Below are 26,580 nucleotides of genomic sequence, written 5' to 3'. Positions count from 1 at the left end.
GGAAAATAAAAGAGAAACCCATTTATAGTTTCTTTATACTTTTCTAAAATGTTATAAATAATATCTTAGAAAAGAAAGCCCTAGTGATTGAAAAGCATCATAGATCAATAAAATGACAAAACAGTCAACCCCCATGTTCACAGTAAATACAATAAACTAGTCAAATAATACACTTTTAAAATCCGTCTTTTACACAAAACTCGTTCGCTTTTCCTCAATCATATTTTTTTAATGATTCATCTCACTGTTTATTCTTGTTTTTTTCTGTCTGATCTAACAGACATATCTTGACAGTCTGTACTCAAACAAAAAGGTTTATGAGATCTGGAAGAACTTATATGTAATGTAGTATAAAAGGCCTGTGCACCTGAAGACTCGAATTTATCAATGTCCAGAGGCAAACAGCACTGATCAGCTCTTTCTATATTCTCTCTGCAGGCAGTGATAACCATCTAATATGGGATTGCTAAAAAGCTATAGAAGTAAATTGTTTTTCTTAAACATGTATCACTCATCTTAAAATTTAAAGACAATGAGCCTAGTGATAATCACTCTTTGTGCACATGGCTATGGATAAAAAGGTAAATGGGCGAGCCCCACTGTCTGCTTCCTGCACATGAGCAGAGAGCAGACTCTTCTGTGGCCAACATCATACCTTCTTAGTGCACAGTCTATCTCTGCAGCTCTGCTCTTAGAGACATCATGTACTTAATAGCATTGCTCAAGGAGAGAAAATACATAGGCACATCATCTGAAATATAGGACCATCTGGTCAGAATTACTTTTAATGGCTGTGTTGAATATTAGTAGTTGATTGTTAGCACAGAGAGCAGGAAGGATGTTAGATTGCGATGCACAGCCAGGGTCTATGCTGGGCAGGCAGGCAGGTACCTTAGACATGAGTAAGTTTTCCATTGCTTAGCTTTTCTTCCTAATGTTATTTTAGGTACATTAGTAATTTGCAGCATTGTTTCTGTTCTTTAATTTAGTCAAGGGAAAGTGAATTATTTTATACTCTTTGTAACTGAAAGGCTTTGCGGATTTAAATATGCATTATATAGAAGTCTAATAAACAAAATATCCCTTTCTAAATATGGTTAAATACAAATTGCAAGCAGCTACCATCTGTAGAAATTTTTCCATAAAAACCATGGAAGGAACAAGAGCATGTCATTGTACACACCAACCTCTTTATGCATTATCCAATAAAATGACATTTTGGAAGAATCAAAGTGGGTAGCATATGGAATAATCCATAAACATTGATTAGATTGAATGTTTGTGTTGCTATTTGGGAACGTGTACAAGGAATGAGACAGTCATATATTATTAGCATCAAAATAACTCAGAAGAAAAGCTCCTAATTAAAGCAGGACTGATTTGGAAACTTAGCAAAATTACAGCCAGAAATAACCACCTACCCACCTGCCCGATACTTGGGACTTTCTTTAATGCATACAAAACAGACGTGCTTCCTAGGGCTGTGAGATGACTGTTATGAAAATTATAATGAGCTGTAAAAATACCATTTTCAGTCTGTCCAGAATGGCACAAAACCTAGTCTCAAAAGGACAGCATTGCTGCTGGAGTTAAGGTTTCAGCCAAGTGGCATCAAAGGAAAGCAAGATGTGGTCTCGCCTTTGTGCTGAGCTGCACTCAATAACACTCTGTGATTGATTAATATCCTCTCGCCTGGCAAATGTGCATATATTAAGCTCAGCAACACAATAGAAGAGATTCACGCACAGCCTGCCATAGTAATTTATGCACACCTGTCCTGGAGAGCAATGCGTGTTGTGCTTTTGTGTTTTCATAGAAGGTGTCTCTGTGGTATTTTTACTTCGTCATTTCTAGAGGAGAGAAACGGGAGCAGCTTAAAATAAACAGGAGAAGGAGGTTGTTTACTTGGAGAGCTTGAAAAACTGGCTGACAATGATGCCCCACCACTTATAAACAATAGTTATACTATAATCAATTTCTGTGCCTGCAGTCTAAAATATAATATGTTCAACAGGTTTTATTTTTATGGACAAGTATCTGCAGGCTCAGGATGTTTCTTTGTTAGGTATTCAGTCCTTCTTCAAAGTTGGCATTTCCCTAATACTTATATTATTTTTTTTAAATAGAATTTGTCATACCCTTCCCTACAGTCCATTTAATTAATTCCTTCCTAATTCATGTAAAAGTGAAGAGGCATGTCCAAGAGCAATCATTTTTCTTCCCTGTTGTTGTTAGCTTGGGGCATGTGTGTATTTGTTTTGTAATAGTATCAAAACATTTAGGCATATAGTATTTTGCAGTCTAGTTGAATCACATTATTTTGCTCTAAAAATACACTATTAGCTCCTTAAGTATTAGGTTATCTTATTGTTTTTTTTCCTAGATCTAGCATCTGTCATTGTTCTATTTAGTTTATGCATCTCAGTTTCAACCTAATTTAAACAAAATGTCATTCTCATTTACTGAAAATTCTAAGTCAGCAGTAAATGTGCAAACATTTTAATTATTTCCCACATGTTCTTCTGAGATACATATCCTTATTTCTTACTTATTTTATTTTGACTGGGAAAAAGCATTTATAAGTTGAATAATATTAAAATATATAAATATTCTATTAATTTGATTCTGAAAATAAGATGAAGACACTTCTCAAATAGACTATATAGCCATAGTCATCATTTTTCATTAATACATTATTATTTTTATCTAAAATAAATACTGTATTGTACATCATAAAAAGTCTTTATTCCTAGATTGTTTCCCCAAATGTATTACTATGTAAACATATTCTTCCCACCCCCAAATCAAAATATAGCTTTAAGTCATCATGATAACATTGATAATATATTTATAGAGACAGGATAAATCAAAAACAGCACAGATGAAAGAATCAGATTAGACATTCCATTTTCTTATATGGTGCCTATTATGCCCAGGTTTATATCTTTATAGAATTTTTTGGGTATATTTCACCCACACTGTGATCTGACATTTTTTCCCCTCTGCCATCTGCTATTCAGTTAATATGTGTTTGGATTGTGTTTTATGCAAAATAACTAAAAGCCTAACATTTTGGCACACTTCGCCCTTGTGTCTTTATAATGCCTGGGTATTTGTAGATAAAAGAGATGTATTTTTGTTTGTACATATAAATAAGTGAGAATAACTTCCCCCAGATATTCCCCCAACTAAAATGAGAATACATTGAGATTCTAAAAGAAAACCGCCCACATAAACACACACACAATAGCCCTGGCTGGTGTGGCTCAGTGGACTGAGTGCCAGCCTTCCAACCAAAAGGTCACTGGTTTGATTCCCAGTCAGGGCACATGCCTGGGTTGTGGGCTAGACCCCTGGCAGGGGGTGTGCAAGAGGCAACCTATCAATGTATCTCTCACACATCGATGTTTCTCTCCCTCTCTTTCTTTATCCCTTCCCCTATCTGTAAATAAATAAATAAAATCTTTTTAAAAAGCAATAGACTTAGGTTGATTCAAGTGTTAATATACAATAGAAGCATACATTAACAATTGAGTGTTATGTTTTCTTTTTCTTTTTTTGAGACTGTTTCACTTATTTGGGCACTGGTATACATAACCTGTTGTATCACTTGTTTGCAGCTACATCTGAATTTCCTTAGATCAGTCAATGACTACTTTCAGTATTCTCAGGCAGCACCATATCTTCCAGGGCATGTGGATGCTACAAAGGGAAGAACCCACAGGAGGGTGCCAGCCACGTACTCTGTTTATGATTAGCTTAACCATAAAATGTTTCTATTGTTGCTATAGCGCAAATTCTATTGCTGTTCCCTGGCTAACTCTGTTAACAGGTAGGAAAGGCTTCTAAGTCACAAAGGAGCTCTAAAATGTAAGTCTCAAAATCTTTCTATAAAATCTATATAATACATTTTTAAATAACTGTAAGCACTGTCATTTTTTATGCCCTCCTTCCATTCCTAGACACACACACATACATAACACAAACACAAACACATTCACTTCCTTTGGGCTCCTAAGCAAGGTCTGTGCATACTAAATTGCCAGGGGAGAAGGGAGGAGAAAGTCACTCTTTCCTCCACCTTAAACTTGCAAGAACCCTAACATTACTCAGACTTACAAGTAAAAATTTAGATTCAGAGAGAGAGAGAGAGAGAGAGAGAAGTTAGTGACCTTAATAGAAGTTTGCTTTTTAAAAAAAAATTGTGCTAAATATATATACAATAACAGATCTAGCCTCTTAATAGATTTTTAAATAACTATAAGCACAATGTTGTACCATAGATCTCTAGAACGTTTTCATCTTGTATGACTAAAACCATACTTACTGAACAGCAACTCTCCACTTTCCCCTCCCCCAGCCCCTAGCAGCCACTGTTCTACTCTCTGCTTCTATGAATTTGACTACTTTAAATACCACATATGAATGGTATCATGAAGTATTTGCACTTCTGTGTCTGGCTGATGTCACTTAGCATAATATCTTTCAGGTCCATCAATGTTGTACCATATGACAAATTCCCTTCTTTTTTATGGTTGTATAATATTCTATTGTATGTATATACCCCATTTTCTTTATTCATTCATCTATCTCCTTACACTTGGGTTTTTTCCCACCTCTTGGCTATTGTGAATGGTGCTGCAGTGAACATGGGAGTGCAAATGTCTCTTTGAGATCCTGCCTTTTTTCTTTTTTTCTTTCTTTCTTCCTTCCTTCCTTTCTTCCTTCCTTTCTTTCTTCTTTCCTTCCTTCCTTCCTTCCTTCCTTCCTTCCTTCCTTCCTTCCTTCCTTCCTTCCTTCCTTCCTTTCTTTTTTTGTTGTGGAAGTGCTGGCATTGAATAACACATTGACATTGAAACATTTATGATTCTTAAAATCACATAATTTTTAGAGATGCCAGGAACACCTAGAGAGAACAAACACATTAAAGACGGATTTGCAGTCCTAGTGTATATCCATGCCACAGGCCGAATATCACTGAAGCTATTTTGTTACTGTTTGTTTTCCCCAAGCAGAAAAATTTCACAGGGCACATTTTTATCTTTTGTAGCAAAGGAAAGAAAAGAAAAAATGTATCGTTTAGAAATAAAGCCACTGTAGTTGAATAGCTTCTTCTACATAAAGCATCTAGCCATGTCTTTCAGAATTAAATAATGCAATTTCATATTTAAGACATACATTAAATTGATGCTAGAAAAAGCACAGCATTCATTAGTGACAGAGTAAAATGAATCCATATACACATGCACACGCACATACACACACATAAGTACATACATACACATAAATGCATGCATGTTTAGAGAAACTTAAAAAAAGACGGAGTTGCTAGAAAGCCTAAGAAATGTGGTGCAGAAAAAAACAAACAAACAGATTTGTCTGAGAGAATTTCATTATAGCAAAAATAAAGTTTCCCTAGTAGAAATTCTGGCCCAGGGTTGCTCCAGAATAGCTATTACCATATTGAATAAGCATAGAGAATGTTCTGAAATGTTTGACTGCCATGACTGAGATATTAATGCTCTTTATATCCTGAAACACATTTGTTTTCAACCTTGCAAAAAGTTTTAGTAAATGAGGGAGAGGAGATTAGTATTAAGGTCAGGATTACATGATCATCTAAAGAAAATGTATAGAAGGTGATGGCATGAAGGGACTCTGATGAGTGAAACTTTAGAGAATTAGAAGTTGGAAGTTTAATGTCAGGGGTGGCCAACAGCCGAGATTTAAAAAGAAGCAAGAGTCCTCAATAAACAATTGACTTAGAGATACAAACTTGTGTCTCAATGCTATTACTTATTTTAGAGTAACATGTTTGTCTTTGAGATAGTTTATTGTGGGTTAAATTCAGGATGAGGTCTCTGTGTACTAACCAGGCCCTTAACCCTGTTTCATACCAAAAAAAAAAAAAAAAAATAGTGCAAAATATACTTAGCTTCAACTGCATTCACTCTAGAATAGGAAGACAATGTAAAACTAAGCAACTAGCTTATATAATCAAGTGTTTCCGTTAAAGAAATCCAAGTGCTGTCATCGCTGTTTCTCAAGATGTTTGTGTGTCTAGGAATGGAGGGAGGTCATTCCGTTTTATCTGAATACTTCTAGATCTACCATTTTACAGCTGAAAGGAATCTTACAGAATTTCTACTCTAGTTACTCTCTTTTCATTTCTATGAGAAGTGAACCCTATAGAATACCCTGTCCATGCAAAAAAGGGAGTAAATATCTTGCCTCAGTTGACAGGTTGTTAGAATGCACAGAGTTGCCTCCCACCTGTATGAGTCAGCTTGGTTTGGAAGACATTTTCCTTTTTGTTGCCACTTCTGTATCTCATTGGCAGTTTTAGTTAAGGAAAGATAAGCAGGGGATAATAAAGCATCATCAGCTGAATTTGAAACAACTACTTGGATTGAAAATGTGTGATTGGAAACTGTCTATAATTCAGTATAATAATCCCCAAACCTGAAATGGGCATTTGAAAACAAATGTAAGAAAACTAGGAAATAAAATGCCCCAAGAATATTGAGAATTACTTTACAGTGAGCAATCATCCCAGATATATAGAAGTTTATTCTAAAGCAGCAGACATAGCAGAAGTTCCTGCTGTAAAAAAAAAAAAAAAAAAAAAAGATTGCATACAATGGTGAGAAACAGTGATTCTCAGACACTTGGCATCAGCTGCATTTCTAACTACTTTTACATCCGAATACAGTTATTCTTGAATCTATAGTAATGTGTCTTAAACTCCTTCATACCCTAACTGTCATTACCCAAAACAATAAAACTTAATTCCCCAAGGACCTATGCGTTGTCAAAATTCACACTGAATATTTTGCTTCACTGACATTTGGAGTAAATGATCGTTTATGATCATTGGAAACTGTTAGTACAGACTGTGGGATCTCATATTTTGTTCTCTTTTAGCAATTTCCAGAATAGCAAATCTAGTTTGATTTCCATAATAGTCTATATTTAGAGGGGAATGTATCAAGACCAAACCTATTCAGGTGTAGGACATGGTCATTGGACCAAAAGAGTGTTAATGAAACCAGAAAAGCTGGCCTTTGGGCTGCCTGCAACCTACCAGACCAAAGAAGCAGAGACAGGGATTGACTCTTTCTGGGCTCTTTATTCAGATGGCTGGTGATCTGAGAAGATGGTGGGTTTGTACCCTAAGAGACCATCCTACATTTCCTTTCAAGCCAGCCTTTTAATAACAAAGAACAAAGTGTGATGAGGGGGTTGGAATTCAGGGAAAATTAGATGACAAAAACAAACCAAAACTGCAGCATTCTCGCCCCGGGCTGAGCTGTGCCCCAGGCAGTCATCTGCCTCTCCCAGGAACAGGAGGGCTCGCTCGGACACCACCCCGATTGCTTATGGTCTCTTGTGGGGCACAAAGGTCGATCGTTGTGGTCTCCTGGGGTCCGGGCGGGCTGTACCTGCAGTCCTGAAACAAGGACTTTTCACATGGATTAACTACTTAGGCTTGTCAACTATTAACCTTAAAATTGTCCACTCTTGAGTTCCCCCATCATTAAGAGAGCATGGTTAAGGCACTGTTCTGATCTAGATATGGCTGGAGAAGAGGAAGCATTTGTTCCATTTTCCCTGGCTTTGCAGTTCTCACTGTTGCCACCCAAGCTGATCTCCAAGGTATCAAGGAGACCACAAATTTCCAACTGCTTGTTAGACATGCACACCTGATGTTTCAGTGTGTCCCAGATTAGTTGTTATTTGTCTCCTGTCTTCAATAATCTTCCCTATCTTGTCTCCTAAGTTTGTTTAAGAAATGAGTATATGTGAAACATGCTTTTGAGTCACATGGGCTAGGACACTCAAGTGGCATACTTAAACACTTCGCTCTCTCTTACTGCTGATATCTAGTCAGGCGCCATGTCCCGTGGACTCTACCTTTTCCTTTTCCTAACAAACTCTGTTAGTTTCCGAGGTGCTCTCTGAGGGTTCAGTGTGTTATTTCTCCAAACTGTCCTTCCCATGGTCTCCAGAGTTAGATTCCTACAAATGGGTAAGACCATATTTCTCTTTATGAAGATCATTGATCACTCAGAGACTACAAAGAAAATTTGACTCGAGCATGCATTTAACACCTTTGCAGGTGTAGGGACGGAAAGACTTACCCTCTGTATTCCTAGGTTTGATAGCTGGTCCATGAGACAAACTGACAACAGGCAGGTGAACAGGAAGAAACATATTCAGATTTATGAATTTTTAATATTATGTGTGATGGGGACATCACAGGGGAAAAAAGTGAATGTCCAACAAACAGTGAGATTTGAGAGCTCACATGTCATCTTAATGGGGGAGAGTGAGCGGGAATGTAGGCCACTTGGAGGAGAGAGTATAAGACTTTCAGAAAAGATGAAAGTACCCTTAGAAGAATGGATGAAGTTACCATAGTGTGTGACAAGCTTTGTTTGGGTGTGGTGTCAACTTCCAGTCTCCTCTCCTTTGATAGGAGTCAACCTTTGCTGGTTGATGAAACTCCCAGGGAAGAGATTTATGACAACTGAGTTCCTGTTGGAGAATCTGTCAAGCAAATAAGGGGAGTTCAGAGAAAGCCTCTCCCTCCATCTGCTGTTTTCTCAAGTGCTTTCAGCTCAAAATAACCCGCATGCCAAAGAGGCATATTTTAGGGTGACCTAGTCTGTCACCCATCACATTCCCCTGCCTTCTCAGACTGTGTTATCTTATTCCTTGACAACTCCAGATACGCTTACACCTTTGTTCATTCCAGTCTTATTGCTGGAAGTGTCTTCTCTTTGGGTAGAAAAATCCTTTCCATATCTCCAGATGGAACTGGAAAGTTACTTCCTCTGAAGCCTTTCCTAATAATTAAAAGGCACTTCTTTCCATGTGTTTCTGCATCTTTCTTGAATTCCTTTGTGGCTCATAGTTTATTTTACCACACACTTTTGTTTATTTACTTTTTCTAAACCCAGGAAGCAGTATGGCATGCTGGTTAAAGGCATAATTTTGTACTGTGTGGGAGTGGGGAAGGTTACCCAGGTTCATGTCCTGAATCCACAACTTACTATGGAGGTGGCACTCAGAAAGTCAGGTGACCTCCCTGAGGCTAATTTCATCATGTGTAAAATGGACTTACTAATAGCATATATGCGTCATAGGACTGTTGGGAAGGTTAAATAAGACAAGGCTTGTAAAGCATTTAGTTCAGGGTCTTGTTCATTGTAAGAGTTCATTGAACGTTAGTTACTGCTATTCCTGCTCTGCTATTATTTCTCTGTCTCCGGGCTCTAGTTTATAAAGTCACTGAGGGTTAGGAGCCACGTCTTACCACTTTACTTTCTTTTTCTCTACTTAATCTCTTACAGTTTCTTGTGCATTGTCTCCACAAGATTAATGATGCTGAGAGCTGAATGTGAGGTATGGCTGGAGGCATGACTCGATGTAATTAATGTCTATGTATGCATACCATGGATATTAAATAATAATACTGGCATCCCGATATATACACGTCAATCTCAAAATTGTATAATCACAACTCTTCTGCTACTCTACACACAACTATTTATTTATAAACACAACTATTTATATGCCAATCTCAATAGTTATGTATTGGCTAACATCTCTCTTTGAACTGCCTTTGATTCTGTGTAACATTTTTAATAATTTATCAAATATACTTTAATTGAATATTTATATAACATATACTCTTCTCATTAGTAGTTAGGGTATAGCAAACAGACTTAACTATCATTAGGAGAGTATTCTATATTCCATTAGTCCTGTTTTTTGTTTATTGTTGTTCATGTGTGTTGTGTGTGTATTAATTTAAGCTAACATTTTTGGCCTTCCAGTAAAAGAAATCTGATCCTATTACCCCCCTGTATAAAGTTCTTCAGCGACTTAATTTTTCTCAGAAAAAAAATGTTAGCATGCTCAGAAGACCTATGAAATCTGTCCCCTACATACCTCAGGACCTGCCTCTCTCTGTCTCCCACATTCTCTGCAGGCTCTGGAATTCCAGACCTTTTTTTTCTTCTTTCTGTTCCTAACATATTTAATATCCTTCAGAGCTTCCACTCACCCTACCCCAGTGCTCCTTCTCCTGGATTTTCGCCTTCAGGTCTTTCTCAATGTTTGATCCTTCCAGAGGCTTTACCACACTCATGGCCCACCCATATGCCCCACGAATCTAAGTTAGGTCTCCCAAATATACTCCCCAACAACCTGTGCTTTGCAATGAAAGTTTTCAATTTGTAATTTTAACCATGTTTTTAAAAACTTACTTGTTTAATATATTTTTTCCACCGAACTGTAATCTCCGTGAAAGCAGTGTGAATAGTCACTACTATATCCTCAGCACCTAGAAGATATCTGGCACATGGTAGGCACTTAATAAATATGTTTAAATGAATGGCAAAACCACTGTTGGGTATCCAAGTGGTCAAAGATAGAGTCTGTCTTCAAAGGAAGGGTAAAATTAAATGCACAAAAGACACAAGAGAGTGAACGATGAAAGGGTAGAGAAAAGTAGCAGTGCTCATTGCGCCTCTTACCTCTGTAATAACCATTGTTTTTTCACTTTAACTGGAAGCTGATTTACAAGCATTTTCTTTATATGCAGGTAACTCAAGCCATCTGTGAAAAAGTGGGTTCATGACAAAATAGCTTCATCTCTCCAGTAACATAATTGCCTACTATAATTTGAGAACTGGAAAATTTGTTTTAAAACCCTTACCATTGACAGTGCTGTCTTTGTGATATTATTTATATGTCCTATGCCTAGATTTGTAACCTGATTTTTAAAATAATTTTCTAGTCAATATCCTGAACTATTTTAAAGTATTAAGTTGAATCCAAATAGAAATTAATACATGAATTCAATATTGTCCTTGTTAATATTCCACATTTTAAAACATTCGTCAACTCATACTCATCACATAATGTGTGATTTGTAAGTAAATTGCAGCTACGTTAATATGCCCTATTATTTTAAGTTGAATTTTTTGAAATATTAATAGTTTTATACTAACAGGACATTTTCAAATTAAAGGTGAAAATTAATATTTTCCTTTTAGCATTTAGAGAAATCTTGTCTGGGAGGTTATAGAAAAAGGAAACGCTATCAATATTCTTCAATAAATTATATATTTGTGACTTCCTTTTATTTAAGTGAATAATTACGGCACATTGCTAACAAAAGTATGTATGAAGGTTAAGTGGATCTCAAATTGATTTTTCTTTCCATGTTCTCAATAATCCAACAGTACTGATATTTAAATTTTAAGTTTTTATTAAAACCATAACTAATGTACTGCCTACGAAGATGAGAAATTATGAAACTGATTTCACTGAATTAGCTGTGAGATACATCAACTCCTTCATCCCCAGTGCTCTGCAAAGGCTTATTTCAGTTCTAATGGAACAAGTTTTTTGTGTTAACAATTACCCTTTCCATTGAAACTAAGTATAATGATATACAGTTTTCTCTGGGTAGTATTTGACGAAGTAATACTATGTAAAAAGTTTCCCTCAACCCTCTTAGGGTCTCTGGCGGGGTCTAAAAATTGAACTGACAATGGTAGATTAACAGGAGAAAATCATCCAAAGTTATTGAATATAACTTTCCCATGATGCTATAGAATTTAATAGGAAATTAAGAGCCAAAGAAATTGTTAAACCCGTGAATTTTAACGCTAGGATTAATAACAAGTGGAAAGTCATGGAAAGATATGATAGATCAAAGAATATGAGGTAAGTGTAGTAAACTGGGGGGAACTTAGCAAGGCCCATTCACTTGGATTCTTCTTGGTATCCCTCCATCTTGGAGGGATGGATGGTCCTTTTCTCCAGATATAAGGAAGCCACCTCTCATATGAGGGCGTTATGACTTACATCAGGAGAGAAGGGCCAAGAAAAGGTCAGAGTGACCTTCCTGCTTCTTGTCTTTTCTCAAACTTCAGCTTAGAATATCCAATGTGCCACAGTGCCATAGTTTGAAGTAGAATGTTTTAAGCCCCATCACATATTTTACCAGTTAGGGGTCAAGGGTTACACCTACCCTCAACAAATTTATAGACAGGTATGAACAGTTCCCAGAAATAGTCAAAGACAATATATGCTGTACCTAAAAGTATAAAGAAAATACTTTCAATTTGAGTACATGCTTATGGGTGAATTATAGCTATGTCAGTTTGAATTTTTTTTTTAATCTAAAGCCTGTAAATTTATTCAGCATATCATGATCAAACAATACTCCTAAGAGAAGAAAGGAATCTGTTTTTTGTCATTAAGAAGTAGTCAGTAGCATCAACTTATACAATATAGAAAAAAAAATTTTATGTTTTCAAATACATTTGCCTTTGCCTACCCCCCACAACTTTCCCTTGCCGCCTCCCTCCTACCCTCCCTCAGCTCTTCCCCTTTGGTTTTGTCCATGAGTACTTGCTATATGTTCCTTGACTTTCTCTCTCCCTTCCTTTTCTCCGCCCCCCCCCTTCCCTCTTGTCTCTATTGATTTCTTTTCCTTTCAGTGTTGCTGGTCTTATTTTCCTTATGTCTTTGTATTGTTGCTTAGGTTCCACTTATTGGAGAGATCATATGGTATTTGTCTTTCACCCCCTGGCTTATTTCGTTTAGCATAATGCTCTCTAGTTCCATCCATGCTGTCACGAAGTTTAATAGTTCTTTATTTCTTTCTGGTGCGTAGTATTCCATTGTGTATATGTACCATTGTTTTTTTTTTTTATCCAATCATCTACTGATGGGCATATAGGTTGCTTCCAACACTTGGCTATTGTCAATTGTACTGCTATGAACATAGGGGTGCATAGGTTCTTTTGTATTTGCGTTTTGGTATTCTTAGGGTATAGTCCCAGCAAGGGAATCACTGGATCAAAAGGCAGTTGCATTTTCAGCTTTTTGAGGAAATTCCACACTGCTTTCCACAGTGGCTGCACCAGTCTGCATTCCCACCAACAGTGGACTAGGGTTCCCTTTTCTCAAGAGCCTTGCCAGCACCTGTTGTTTGTGGATCTGTTTATGATGGCCGTTCTGACCGGTGTGAGGTGGTACCTCATGGTGCTTTTGATCTGCATTTCTCTGATTGCTGGTGATGCCAAGCATCCTTTCAAATGTCTCTGGGCCCTCTGTATCTCCTCCTTGGAAAAGCGTCTGCCCAGGTCCTTTGCCCATTTTTTGATTAGATCGTTTGTCTTCTTGGAGTGGAGTCGAGTGAGTTCTTTATATATCTTGGAGATCAAACCTCTATCTGATGTGCATTAGCAAATATCTTTTCCCATAGGGTTGGCTCCCTTTTCATTTTGCTGATGTTTTCTTTAGCCGTGCAGAAGCTTCTTATTTTGATGAGGTCCCACTTGTTCATTCTTTCCTTTATATCCCTTGCTTTAGGAGACATATCAGTGAAAAAATTGCTGCGTGGGATATCTGAGAGTTTCCTGCCAATGTTCTCCTCTAGGACTTTTATGGTGTTGCGACTAATATTTAAGTCTTTTATCCATCTTGAGTTTATTTTTGTGTATGGTGTCAGCTGATGATCCAATTTCAATTTTCTGCATGTAGCTGTCCAGCTCTCCAAACACCATTTGTTGAAGAGGCTATTGTTGCTCCATTTTATGCTTCTGCCCCCTTTATCAAATATTAGATGCCCATAGAGACCTGGGCTTATTTCTGGGCTTTCTATTCTGTTCCACTGGTCTATGGATCTGTTCTTGTGCCAGTACCAGAATGTTTTGAATATACTGGCTTTGTAGTAGACTTTGATATCCGATATTGTGATCCCTCCTACTTTGTGTTTCTTTCTCAAAATTGCTGCAGCTATTCAGGGTCGTTTATGGTTCCATATAAATTTTTGAAATGTCTGTTCTATTTCTGTGAAATAATGCCATTGGTATCTTAATAAGGATTGAGTTGAATCTACAAATTGCTTTGGGTAGTATGGACATTTTGATGATGTTAATTCTTCCAATCCATGAGCACTGTATATTCTTCTATTTATTTGTGTCTCCCTTAATTTCTTTCTTCAATGTTGTATAGTATTCTGCATATAGGTCATTTACGTCTTTGGTTAAATTTATGCCTAGGTACTTTATTTTTCTTCTGGCTATATCGAATGGTATTTTTCTGATTTCTTCTTCTTCTATTGAATTGCTGGTGTACAAAAAAGCCTTTGATTTCTGAATGTTGACTTTGTATCCTACTGTTTTGCCAAATTCACTTATTAGGTTGAGGAGTTTTTTGGTAGAGTCTACAGGGTTCTCTATGTACAGTATCATGTCATCTGCAAACAATGACAGCTTTACTTCCTCCTTTCCTATTTGGATGCCTTTTTTTTTATTTCTCCTCTTACTGCTGTGGCTAGGACTTCCAATACGATATTGAAAAGAAGCGGAGAAAGCGGCCATCCTTGTCATGTTCCCGATCTTAGTGGGAAAGCTTTCAGTTTTTGATGTTGTTTTGAGTATGTTCAGTTTTGCGTATGATGCTGGCTGTAGGTTTTTCATATATGGCCTTTATTACATTGAGGACTGCCCCCTTTATTCTCATTTTGCTGAGTGTTTTAATCATAAATCGGCGCTGTACATTATCGAATGCTTTTTCTGCGTCTATCGAGATGATATTGTGGTTTTTGTCTTTTTTTTTAATTTATGTGATGTATCACGTTTATTGACTTGCGGATATTGAACCATCCCTGCATGCCTGGGATGAATCCCACTTGATCGTGGTGGGTGATCTTTTTAATGTATGACTGGATGCAGTTTGCCAATATTTTGTTGAGGATTTTAACATCTATGTTCATCAGCGAAATTAGCCTGTAGTTTTCTTTCTTTGTAGGGTCTTTATCTGGTTGTGGGATTAGGGTGATGCTGGCCTCATAGAAAGAGTCTGAGAGTCTTCCCTCCTCTTGGATATTTTGGAATAGTCTGAGAAGAACAGGGGTTAGATCTTCCTAAATGTTTTGTGACATTCTCCTGTGAAATTGTCCAGCCCTGGGCTTTTGTGTGCCGGGAGTTTCTTGATGACTGCTTTAATTTCCCCAGCTGCTATGGATCTGTTCAAGCTTTCTGTTTCTTCCTCCTTCAGTGTTGGATTATACTTTTCTAGAAACTTTTCCATCTCATCAACGTTTTCAAGTTTCTTGCAATATAATTGTTCATAGTAGTTTCTAACAATTTTTTGTATCTCTGTGGTATCAGTTGTTATTTCTCCTCTTTAGTTTCTGATATTATTAATTTGGGTTCTCTCCCTTTTTGTCTTGATGAGTCTGCTTAAAGGCTTGTCAATTTTATTTATCTTTCCAAAGAACCAGCTTCTGGATTCCTTGATCCTTTGAATTGTTCTTTTCGTCTCTATGTCAGTCAGTTCTGCTCTAATCTTGTCTATTTCCTTCCTTCTACTTGCTTGGGAATTTATTTGTTGGTTCTCCAATTCTTGAAGTTGTAGTGTTAGGTCTTCTATTTGAAATGTTTCTATCTTTTTCAGGTAAGCCTGTATTGCTATGAACTTCCCTCTCAGAACCGCCTTTGCTGTGTCCCCTAGGGTTTGGACTTTTGTCTGTTCATTTTCATTTGTTTCCAGACAGTTTTTGATTTCTTCTCTTATCTCATTATTGACCCATTCATTGTTTAATTGTGTACTGTTCAGTCTCCACGAGTTTGCAAGTTTTTGAAGTTTCTCTTTGAGGTTGATTTCCAGTTTCAAGCCCTTGTGGTCCAAGAAAAAGTTTTGTATTATTTCAATTTTCCTGAATTTGCTGAGGCTTCCTTTGTGTCCTATCATGCGGTCTATCTTTGTAAAACTTCCATGAGCATTTGAAAAGAATGTGAATTTTGCTTCTTTGGGATGTAAGGCTCTATATATGTCAGTTAAGTCTTGTTGATTCAGTGTGTCACTCAGCGCCACAATATCGTTACTGATGTTTTGTTTGGAAGATCTGTCCATTTTTGACAGTGGGGTGTTGAAATCCCCTACTATCAGTGTGTTGATGTCTATATCTTTTTTAAAGTCATCCAACAATTTCCTTATAAACTTGGGGTCTTCTATATTGGGAGCATATAAGTTTACAATGTTGATTTCTTCTTGATAGATTCTTCCTTTAAGTATTATAAAGTGCCTCTCTGGGTCTCTCTTTATGGCCTTTGTTTTGAAATCTACTTTGTCTGATACAAGTATGGCAACCCCAGCCTTTTTCTCATACCCATTTGCTTGGACTATTTTTTTCCATGCATTTAGTTTCAATCGGTGTAGGTCTCTTGCTCCGAGGTGGGTCTCTTTTAGGCAGCATATGTGTGGGTCATGTTTTCTTATCCATTCAGCTTCCCTGTGTCTTTTGAATGGGGCATTTATTCCATTCACATTGAGCGATATTAGTGATAGAAACTTACTCATCTTTTCTCTTTGTACCTGTGTTCCTCTCTGTCTCGTTCTTTTCCTTCATCTGGTTAAACCAGTCCCCTTAGCATATCTTGGAGTGCTGGTTTGGTAGAGATGTATTCTTTTAGTCTTCTCTTTTCTGGGAAACTCCGTATTTCCCCTTGTGTTTTAATGGAGAGCCTAGCTGGGTAGAGCAGCCTTGGCTGTAGGCCCTTGCTTTTCATGGCTTGGGATATTTGTTGCCATTCCTTTCTGGCTTGTAGTGTTTCTGTTGAGAAGTCAGCTCCTAGGCGTATCGGGGCCCCCTTGTATGTTACTTTCTCCTTCTCCCTTGCTGCCTTGAGGATTCTCTCTTTGTCTTTGATAGTTGCCATTTTAATGATGATGTGTCTTGGAGTGGACCTCCTTGAGTTCCTCTTGAGTGGGGTCCTCTGTGCCTCTAGCATCCATGAGAGCCTTTCTCTCCTCCAATTCGGGAAATTTTCCATCATTACTGTTTCGAGGAGGTTCCCTATCCCTTGCTCCTCTTCTTCTCCTTCTGCTATCCCTATTATACAAATATTATTGCATTTCAGGTTGTCCTGCATTTCCCTAAATGCCTCTTCATTCTTTTTGAGCCATTTTTCCATTTCTTGTTCTTTCTGGGAGCTTCTTTCTACCTTGTCCTCCATCTCACTGATTCGATCCTCGGCTTTGTCCAGCCTGCTTTGGATTCCTTCTACTGTGTTCTTCAATTCAGAAATGGTATTCTTCATTTCCTCTTGTGTCTTCTTGATAGTTTCTGTGTCCTTTTCCAGCCTGATATAGTTTGCTGTAAGATCCTGATAGTTTCTCTGCAGTTTCTCATAATTATCTTCTAGCTGGCTAAGCTCATTGAGCTTCCTAAGAACCATTTTTTTGAATTCAGTATCTGATAGTTCCCTTGCCTCTGTTTCATTTAGCTCTCTCTGTTGGGAGTTCCCTTTTCCACTCATTTGGGGGGAACTTCTTTTTCTTCCCATTTTTTGTGAGAGTCTGTTAAGTATTTTTGTCCTTTACTTTTCTTTCTGGGCCTGCCTCTGATGATGTCAGTTATTGACCCTATAGGACCTTGGGTTGTTTGTTTGAGCCTTCCGGGAGTCAACTGTCTGTGTCTTACTCCTGCTTCGGGCAGCTCTGTGACCCCTTCTGTAACGGATGGACTAATTATTTTGGATTGCTCTGCACTCTCACGAGCGCTCCTTGAGCGCACTCCCAGGTGCAGCAGGATCCCCTGCCCGCCTGGCCTCGTGCATGCTTGCCCCAGACCAGGGTACTTATTCGCGACCTTGCGTACTCGTCTGGATCCCTGGCCAGCGGGCACACTGGCACTGGTCAGTTTAGGGTCTTCTATTGTGTGTTTTCCCTGCTTTTGGCTCTTTGCGTTCGTTTCTTGCCCTTCGCAATTGGAGACTACGGAAATGGGAGGAAGGCAGCTCCAAGACCCTTCAGTAAATCCTGTCTCCGGTCTCTCCTCCCGGGACTCTGGGCAGCTCTGTGACCCCTTCGACCCAGGATCTACTAATTCTGTGAGCCGCTCTGCAATCGCATGGTGGGCGAGTCAATTTACGCCTGCCCTCGCTGCTCTGTGCACTCCCTTGCAGACCATATCGGTGCCAATCTTTGGGAGGCCTTGCCAGCCCACGCGGGTCACACACACGCTTGCCAACCCTCGCCGGCCCCTCGGCGCAAGTGTGGGTGCCTGCACTTGGTGGTTTTCAGGTGTCTATGTGTGTTTTTCGGCTTTTGGCTGTTTGGGGGTGTGGCTCCTTCCCGCACAATGGAGACTGCTATGGAAAGGAGAAGGAGTCCCTGTTGCGACTCCCCGTCCTTCCTCCCGTTCTTTCCCCAACGCCTCCATTTCCAGTCTCTCCTCGGGGGTCTCTAGGCAGTTCTGTGACCCCTTTGGCCAAGGTTCCACCACCTGTGCGGACTGCGTTTCAATCGCAGGCAGTCTGGTTCATGCACACCCGTCTTCTGCCTCTTTGGGGTCGCGCCTTCCCAGCCCACAATAGAGACTACAGAGCAGGCAGGGAGTCGGGACTCCCTGGTTCCTCCTCCCATTCTTTCCCCAACTCCTCCGTCTCCAGTCTCTCCTCAAGGCTCTCCCAGCCAGTCTGCACTCAGCCCCACAACTTACACGCTGAAGTTGTGTGCGGAGCACACAAAAGGCAGGTTAACTGACTCCTTTATGCCTGAGCGAGATGGTAGCTGCAGAGTGGGAGGTGCGGTATCACCCGGGCTCCACCGGCCACCGTGTCAGTTCTCTTCACAAAGTTTTCCTCACTAGTCTTTCCTCAGGCACCAGCCCACCCTTCTGCCGCCTCTACCCAGAGATCAAGGAGGGTGGCTGCCACTGCAATTTTTGTGTTGGCCCTTTAAATGTCTCTTTGCATCCCCAGCCACCTGTGTCTGGCAGAGAGCACCCCTAACCTTTTCAGGGTTGCGTTTTGTCTGTATCTTCTTGGTTTTAGCTGCTGTAGTTTAGGGGTCCCTGTTTATGATTCAGACCCCGTTCTCCTCAGGGGGAGCTAAGTGGCCGTTTTCAATGTCCCTCTGGTGCTAGTGCCCGTGCGCACCCAGCCCACCCTCTTGAGCCTCCACCGCACTTCTCACCCGCTGGGATGTGTGAGGGTCGAAACCACTGTCCGCGGCTCCAAGGCTCCTCTCCCACTATCGTTCCATTGTTTTCCCTCAGGTTGAATTTTTTAATTGAAGTATAATTGACATATATCACTAAATTTCATGTGTACAACATACTAATTCAACATGTGTATACACTGCAAAGTGATCACCACAATAAGTCCAGACACCATCTGTCACCATACAAAGTGATATATTTTTTCATGTTATGAGAATTTTTAAGATTTGCTTTCATAGCAGCTTTCAAAGTTGCAATATTGTGTTATTGACTGTAATCACCATGCTTTTCATACATCCCTGTGACCTATTTATTTTATATATGGAACTTTGTACCTCTTGATCTTCTTAACCCATCTCACCCAGTCCCAACCCCCTTCCGCTCGGGCCTCTACCAGTCTCTTCTCTGTATGTTAGTTTGTTTTGCTGTTCTTTTATTTTGTTTTTCGATTTCACATAAAAGTGAAATCATACATTATTAATCTTTGATTTCATTCTTTATATGGCTGATTCATATTCTATTATGTGTGTGTATGTGTATGTGTGTGTGTCTACAATTTTATGGTCTGTCCATAAAGTATCCATCCATGTATTATGAAAAATAAAGACATTTACTGAATAAGATACAAGATGCAAGAAACATTGTATGTAAGACAATGACGCCTCAGTCCCCTTCAAAGTAGGCACCTTGGGACCTCACACAGCGCTCCTAATCAGCATCAGCTGCCCTGTTATATTTTCCTGAATTTCACCAAGGGCCTGAAATCTCTTCCCTTTCAAAGGTGATTTTAGTTTTGGGAGAAGCCAGAAGTTGCAAGGCACCAAATCTGGGCTGTAAGGGGGCTGAGTCACCTGGGTGATTTGATGTTTTGCTAAAAAACTCTGCATGAGACATGGTGCATAAACAGACACATTGTGCTGATGAAGCTGCCAATCCACAGCTGTCCATAGCTGTGACCTTCTGAATCATCCAAATAGTTTCCACAGAGAAATGGTCAAGCTTAACACAAAATTTGATACAGATCCAATGCTCTATTTGCTCAGTCATTTCGAATGTGATGGCCACACAGTGCACATGCTCACTCAATGGCATCTACCGCCCCCAGTGACTAGTGCAGTGAAGTCATCATTGCTCACGCATGTACATTCCAGTCCACTCTCCTTGGCTGCCAGGCAACATCAATGCCACTCAAACCATGCTCGTTGTACTAACAATGCCTGGAGTTTTTCCATACAGACCTTGTATACACACAGACCACACCATTCATGTGCGTGCGCACACATACACATATCACACATATATACAGATAGCACACACATACATATGTGTATGTGATGCATACATTTGTATGCATGTGATACGTATGTATGTGACTCGTGTATGTGTGATACATACATAAATATCACATCTTTATTCATTCATCAATGAACATTTTGGTTGATTCTTTATTTTGGCTATTGAAAAGAATGCTGCATGAACACATGGGTACATATATCTTCTTTTAATTTGTTTTTAGTTTTTAATTACAGTTTACATTCAATATCATTTTGTATTACTTAAGGTGTACAGCATAGGGTTAGACAGTCATATAGTTTACAAAGTGTTTCTCCGATACTACCAGTACCCACCTGGTATCATACATAGTTATTACAATATCATTGACTATATTCCTTATGCTGTGCTTTACATCCCTATGGCTATTTTGTAACTGCCAATTTATACTTCTTAATCCCTTCACCTTTTTAATTCAGCCCCCCAAACTCCCTCCACTCTAGCAACAATTAGTCTGATCTCTGCATCTGTGTCTCTTTCAATTATGTTCATTTTTTTTCTCTTTAGATTCCACAGATGTGTGAAAACATATTGTTATTTGTCTTTCTCTGTCTGACTTGTTTAACTTAGCATAATATGCTCTAGGTCCATCCATGTTTTTGCAAATGGTAAGATTTTACTCTTCTTTATGGCTGAGCAATGTTCCATTGTATAAATGCACCACAACTTTTTATCCGCTTGAGTATTGATGAGCCCTTGTATTGCTTCCATATATTGGCTATTGTAAATAGTGGTGCAATGAACATAGAGGTGCATATATTCTTTCAACTTAGTGTTTTCATGTGCTTTGCATAAATACCCAGAAGTGGAATTTTTTGATCATATGGAAGTTCTATTGTTAATTTTTAAAGAAACCTCCATATTTTTTTTTCATAGTGGCTGCACCAATGTATAATTCTACAACAGTAGACAAGGGTTTCATTTTCTTTACATCCTCAGGATTCATTTGCATTTCCCTGATGATTAGTGATGCTGAGCATTTTTTCGGATGTCTCATGGCCTTCTGTATGTCTTCTTTGGAAAAAATGTCTATGCTTTCATTAAATAGGAAAGCTTTTATTCTGTTGATGGGTTCCTTCACTGTGCAGACACTTTTTAGTTTGATGTAACCCCATTTGTTTATTCTTGCTTTCTTTTTGTTCTCCTTGTCGTTGGGAGTCAAATGCAAAAGAAAAATATCATCAAGAATGATGACAAAAAGCTTACCACGTATGTTTTCTTCTTGGAGTTGTAGGAGTAGAAAATAACTCTTTTCCTTCCCTTCAAAGTTCTTCTGGCAGGACTAAAAACCGAAAGAGCATGAGACAGATTAGCAGAAGAAAATAACCATTTTTTTTTACATATGCACATGTGGGTGTTCCATAAGAATATGGGACCCAAGGATACCTTAGGTCCTTGAGGTTTATATTCTATTCTGGAAGAAATAGAGGGAGGCAGGAGTAAGGGATTTCAGAAGGAATGTTAGCAATTCACAGGTAGATGAGAAGATGTAAACATTTTGTAAACAAATTCTTACTGGGTCACCCAGGATTAGTGGGACATAGAAGAGAATCTAATAAACACATTTTTTGCTTGGATCTACCCTGTCTGCCACTCTTAATTCATATATGCCAGGGTGAATATACTAAGACTACCTTCCTAAAGCAGGTTTTTCTATCTAAATTCCTTTACGTAGGTAAGGAGGAATTAGAAACAAACAAATAAAAATTCTTCCTGAGTTTGTTGGGCTTTAATCGTTTTCAGTTTGCAATAGTTTGCATTCCAGGATGTCACATTCTGGGGAGACTCATTCTGGACTTATAGACTACTATATTATGCTTTTTGGACTTTAGTTGAAATCATTATTCCCTTTTTAGTTACATTTTGTGTATGGTGTAAGACAGTGGTCCAGCTTCATTCTTTTGCATGTGGCTGTACTGTTTTCCCAACACCATTTATTGAAGAGGCTGTCCTTTCCTCATTGTATATTCTTTTCTTCTTTGTGATAAATTAATTGACCACATATGTGTGAATTTATTTCTGGGCTTTCTATTATGTTCAATTGATGTATGTGGCTGTTTTATGCTAGTATCATACTGTTTTTATTACTATAGCTTTGTAATATAGTTTGAATCAGGGAGCATGATGCTGTGTTCTTTTTCCTCAAGATGTCTTTGATAATTTGGATCCTTCTTGGTTCTATACAAATTTTAGAATTGTTCTATTTCTGTGAAAAATGCCATTGGAATTTTCATAGACATTGCATCAAATCTTTAAATTGCTTTGGGTATTATGGGCATTTTTACAATATTAATTCTTCCAATCTGTGACCATGAAATATCCTTCGATTTATTTGGGTCTTCTTCAGTTTGTTTTTTTTTTTTTTTTTCAGTGTCTTATAGTTTTCCATGTAGAGGTCTTTTACCTCCTTGGTTAAATTTATTTGTAGTTATTTTATTCTTTTTGATACATTTATAAGTAGAATTATTTTCTTAATTTATCTAGGGTATAAGGATGCAATAAATTTCTGTGTATTGATTTTATACCTTGAGACTTTACAGAATTCATTTGTTATTTCTAAGTTGTTTTGCTTTTGTTTTTGGCAGAGTCTTTAGGGTTTTCTCTATACAGAATCATATCATCCACAAATAATGACAGTTTTAATTCCTCCTTTCTATGTTAGATAACTTTTATTTATTTTCCCTCATATTTAAAGACAGATTAACAAGAAAAAGCTAAACAGAGTTTTGTTAACACATACAACTCATGTGTACCTGGGAGATACCATGTAAAAATGAATAACTCACTGAGGTGGCTTAAGCGAACAGTTTAAATACCATCTTCAACTAAAAACAAAAAGAGAGGTATGGGGACACCTTTTATGGGGGAGAGGAGTTACCAGGAAAATCAGTATAAACAAAGATAAAGTTTGTTGTGCAGATTTAAATCTGAAGCTTCATCATCAATAATCTTGATTCATTGATTCATCCTTCTCTTCCTCCTACAGAGGGAGAACTCCCTTACAAATAGAGATTTCCTTTCAAAAGGGTAACTTTTACTGTTTTCAGTGATTTTCCTGTCTCTGCTGCTTCTCAATCAGCTCAAAATACTCTATGCCAAAGAGGCATATTTTTAGATAGCATATTCCGCAACACTTCACTACATTCTAAACCTAGATGGATGAGTGCCTTTTATCTAGTTTCCACAACTCTAAAATGTAAATAGTGGTATTTTTCTACCTCTTTGATAAGGTTGTTATCAAGAATATGGGACATGATGGAAGGAAAAATATAACATAAATGATAAAGTCTTATACAAATGCAAATTGATAGTGGTAGAATTATTTGTAATAGTAGATTATAAACTTCTTCACAGTCTAGCTTACGCTTCACTGGTCATTGCATCCATCATAATGCTTAGCATTTATCAATGTAAGAAATATTGGAATCTGTAGAGGATTTTAGTGAGTTTATTTGAGCCAATCTGATTACAATTGCCTGGGAGCAATATCTCAATGGATTGAGAAATGTCCCAGAGAATGGCAGTTTGGCCATTTATTTTACACATTATAATCAAAGGAGAAGACCTAAGAGATTTACAGGAGATCCATTGGGAATAGATTAGGGAGGCAGGAGAAAGTGAAGCAGAGAAACCTCTGGGATCTGGTAAAAGGTAAAAGGATAGGCGCATCTTTTACACAGGTGGATAAGGGATACTTAACAGTCAACAATTAACATGATAACAATAACAATGAGGGCATTTGTGGTCTCAGCTTTTGTCCAAAGGGTTTGGGAAAAAGAGAAGTTACCTTGACCTTCCAAAGGTTTGTTATAGATGTGAAAAGACAACAGACAGGCTTGGTTAAGTTAAAGATTGGCCTTTGTTAGAGAAAAAATACTGGCTTAGGACATGACTACCTATCATGAACTGCTTTTAGTTAATGTTTTTAATTTTAGACCACCCTTTGTGATTACTTTAGGTCTCCAAGTTTGTAAGCTGCCTTGCAGGCCTCCCCTTAGCTAGTGAGGCTAATATGTGGCACCTTTTATTTCACTGACATAGAGCGATGAAAAAGAATGACAGTGTCTAGTTTATTTTTTTAACTTGAAGTCCCAAGTAGGATTTGGTGACATGACTGTAATTGTGAAAGATTTCAGTGCTGACTCATGTTGACTGTCCCTTTTACAAAGTAATCCTTTTGAAGATAAATGAAGGACTTGGAAATTGATTTGCTTTCCATTTGTTACTTCTAAGATGAATCATTCCTAGAACTTTTCAGATTGTCTCACTTTGGTACGCAGACAGAATTTCTAAAATCAGTTTTTGTTCTAGAACAAATATATGCAATTGTGCATCACTACATGGACATATTTTAGCTGGTGAAAATCTGTGTTATGATACATGGGAAACAGTTTTTTGGCTTTTTTGTCTTTCGCTTTTTTTCCCTTTGTGTTGTACAGATGTTGAGCCTTCTGAAATGTGTAGTTTAGTACTTTGCATTGCAAATAGACCACGAGTAAGTGACCTTTGCAGAGTGTTTCTGTCTGGCAAGCCTCTAGCATGAGTCTGTTTTTTTTTTTTTTTTTTTTTTAGGGAAGAGAAACTAGAAAACAAAAAGCTCGCTTCCATTCTGTGCTAAGAAATGAAGTGTATTGTCATATTTCTGCAACTCTTAAATGGGATGTTTAACAGTTTCTTAAAATTGTAGTGATATTCTCAGAGGTGAAACCAAAATGTGTATGTAGTGCTACCTATAACCCTTTGAAGGTAAAAAGAAAGTAGAATAAGTCAGAAAAACATTAATTCTTTTAGATCTGTTGACCTCAAAATGGACTAGAGGGTTGAAAGATTTAATGTCACTTGTTAGCAGGCAACAGGTTGTTGGGTTGCTAATGTGAATGCTAATATTTAAGTACATAAGAAAGAACATGGGTAGAGGGCATCTCACTTTTTAAATCATGTTGTACCCCATAAGTGTCAGCTGTGAAGAAAATTTTCCAGAAGTGGTCGGATTTCCCCATTGTCTTCAGTTGTACAACTAGAGCTGTACTCCCATGGAAAATAAATTTGGCCCCAGTTTATAATAAACTGAAAAAAAATCAGAAAATCTTATAAAATCAAGTATTTCAAGGCACAATTATCACTACCTGATAAAATACTAGCACAAATTATTAATGTACAGTAGAGTGGGTCTTAAAATAACATGCTGTGAAGTGTGCTATTATTCTTCTTTTACAACTCCAAGTCTATTACCTTCCCCTTTAAGCACTATTTACTTCTGTGATCACTATTGATTTTTAATAGTTTTAACTCTAAGTTTAGAAGATGAATTTGGTTTCCTATGTTCTGCATGGTTAGGCTGCTTACCTTTCTCTGACGTGTTCTTATCAAGTTTCATTCATAGGTTATTAGCCATAGAAGAAATAACAGAGGAAATCCTTCAAAATCTCCACAATACTTGCTTTGTGTTGTTGCAAATTTGTTTACTTAATTATGTTTTTATATTTCTAAGTCCCCTTAAGAGATTTTTTTTCTTATTTTTAATCATCACCTGAGGAGGTATTTATTGACTTTAGAAAAAGAGGGAGAAAGAGAGAGAGAAACAGAAACATCAGTCAGTTGCCACCCATATGTGCCCTGACTTGGGATCAAACCCACAACATGGGCATGTGCTCCAACCAAGATGTAACATTTTGGTCTACGGGACAACACTCCAACAAACTGAGCCACCTGGCCAGAATGAGAAATAATTTTCTATAAATATATCTCCTATAATCAGGAAACAAAGTACCATAACTTCTTTTTGTAAGTATAAATTTAAATGTGAGATACCTCTGGTCAGACACATTTATATATTTGGTTTATTTCATGCTTCGATAGTAGTGGTAGTTACCACTTTTTGATAAAATTTGTAAAACAATGATGTAATTAATTTCTGATAAGGAACTTTTCTAAAGTGTACTACTCAAAGTGTAATCCTGGACTAGAAACGTCAGCAACAGCTAAGAACTTGTTAAAAATTATCAGGCCCCTGGGTTTAGCCTCAGCAAAGAGCAATATGGGTTTTAATAAGGTTATATTGTAGAACTACAGCAGAGTCTCTCTCTCTCTCTCTCTCTCTCTCTCTCTCCCCCCCTTCCCCTCCCCCCTTTCCCTCCTCATGAGTGATACACACACACACACACAATGTATATGGAATATGTGTATTAAAAAAGAGAATATGTACTTTT

General features: G+C 37.9%; 1 protein-coding gene across 2 annotated transcripts in view; it reads left to right on the top strand.

The window, feature by feature from the left end:
• Nucleotides 1-26,580, top strand: part of DIAPH2 (diaphanous related formin 2) — a 908,710-nt gene that overhangs the window by 622,652 nt on the left and 259,478 nt on the right. The window lies entirely within an intron of this gene.

Source organism: Pteronotus mesoamericanus, unplaced genomic scaffold (genome assembly GCF_021234165.1).
Source record: "Pteronotus mesoamericanus isolate MK-2021 breed Mesoamerican mustached bat unplaced genomic scaffold, CSHL_Meso_final scaffold_12, whole genome shotgun sequence".
In the NCBI taxonomy this organism is placed as follows: domain Eukaryota; kingdom Metazoa; phylum Chordata; class Mammalia; order Chiroptera; family Mormoopidae; genus Pteronotus; species Pteronotus mesoamericanus.
Note: the sequence above shows the minus strand (reverse complement) of the source record. Positions and strands in the feature narration are given on the sequence as shown.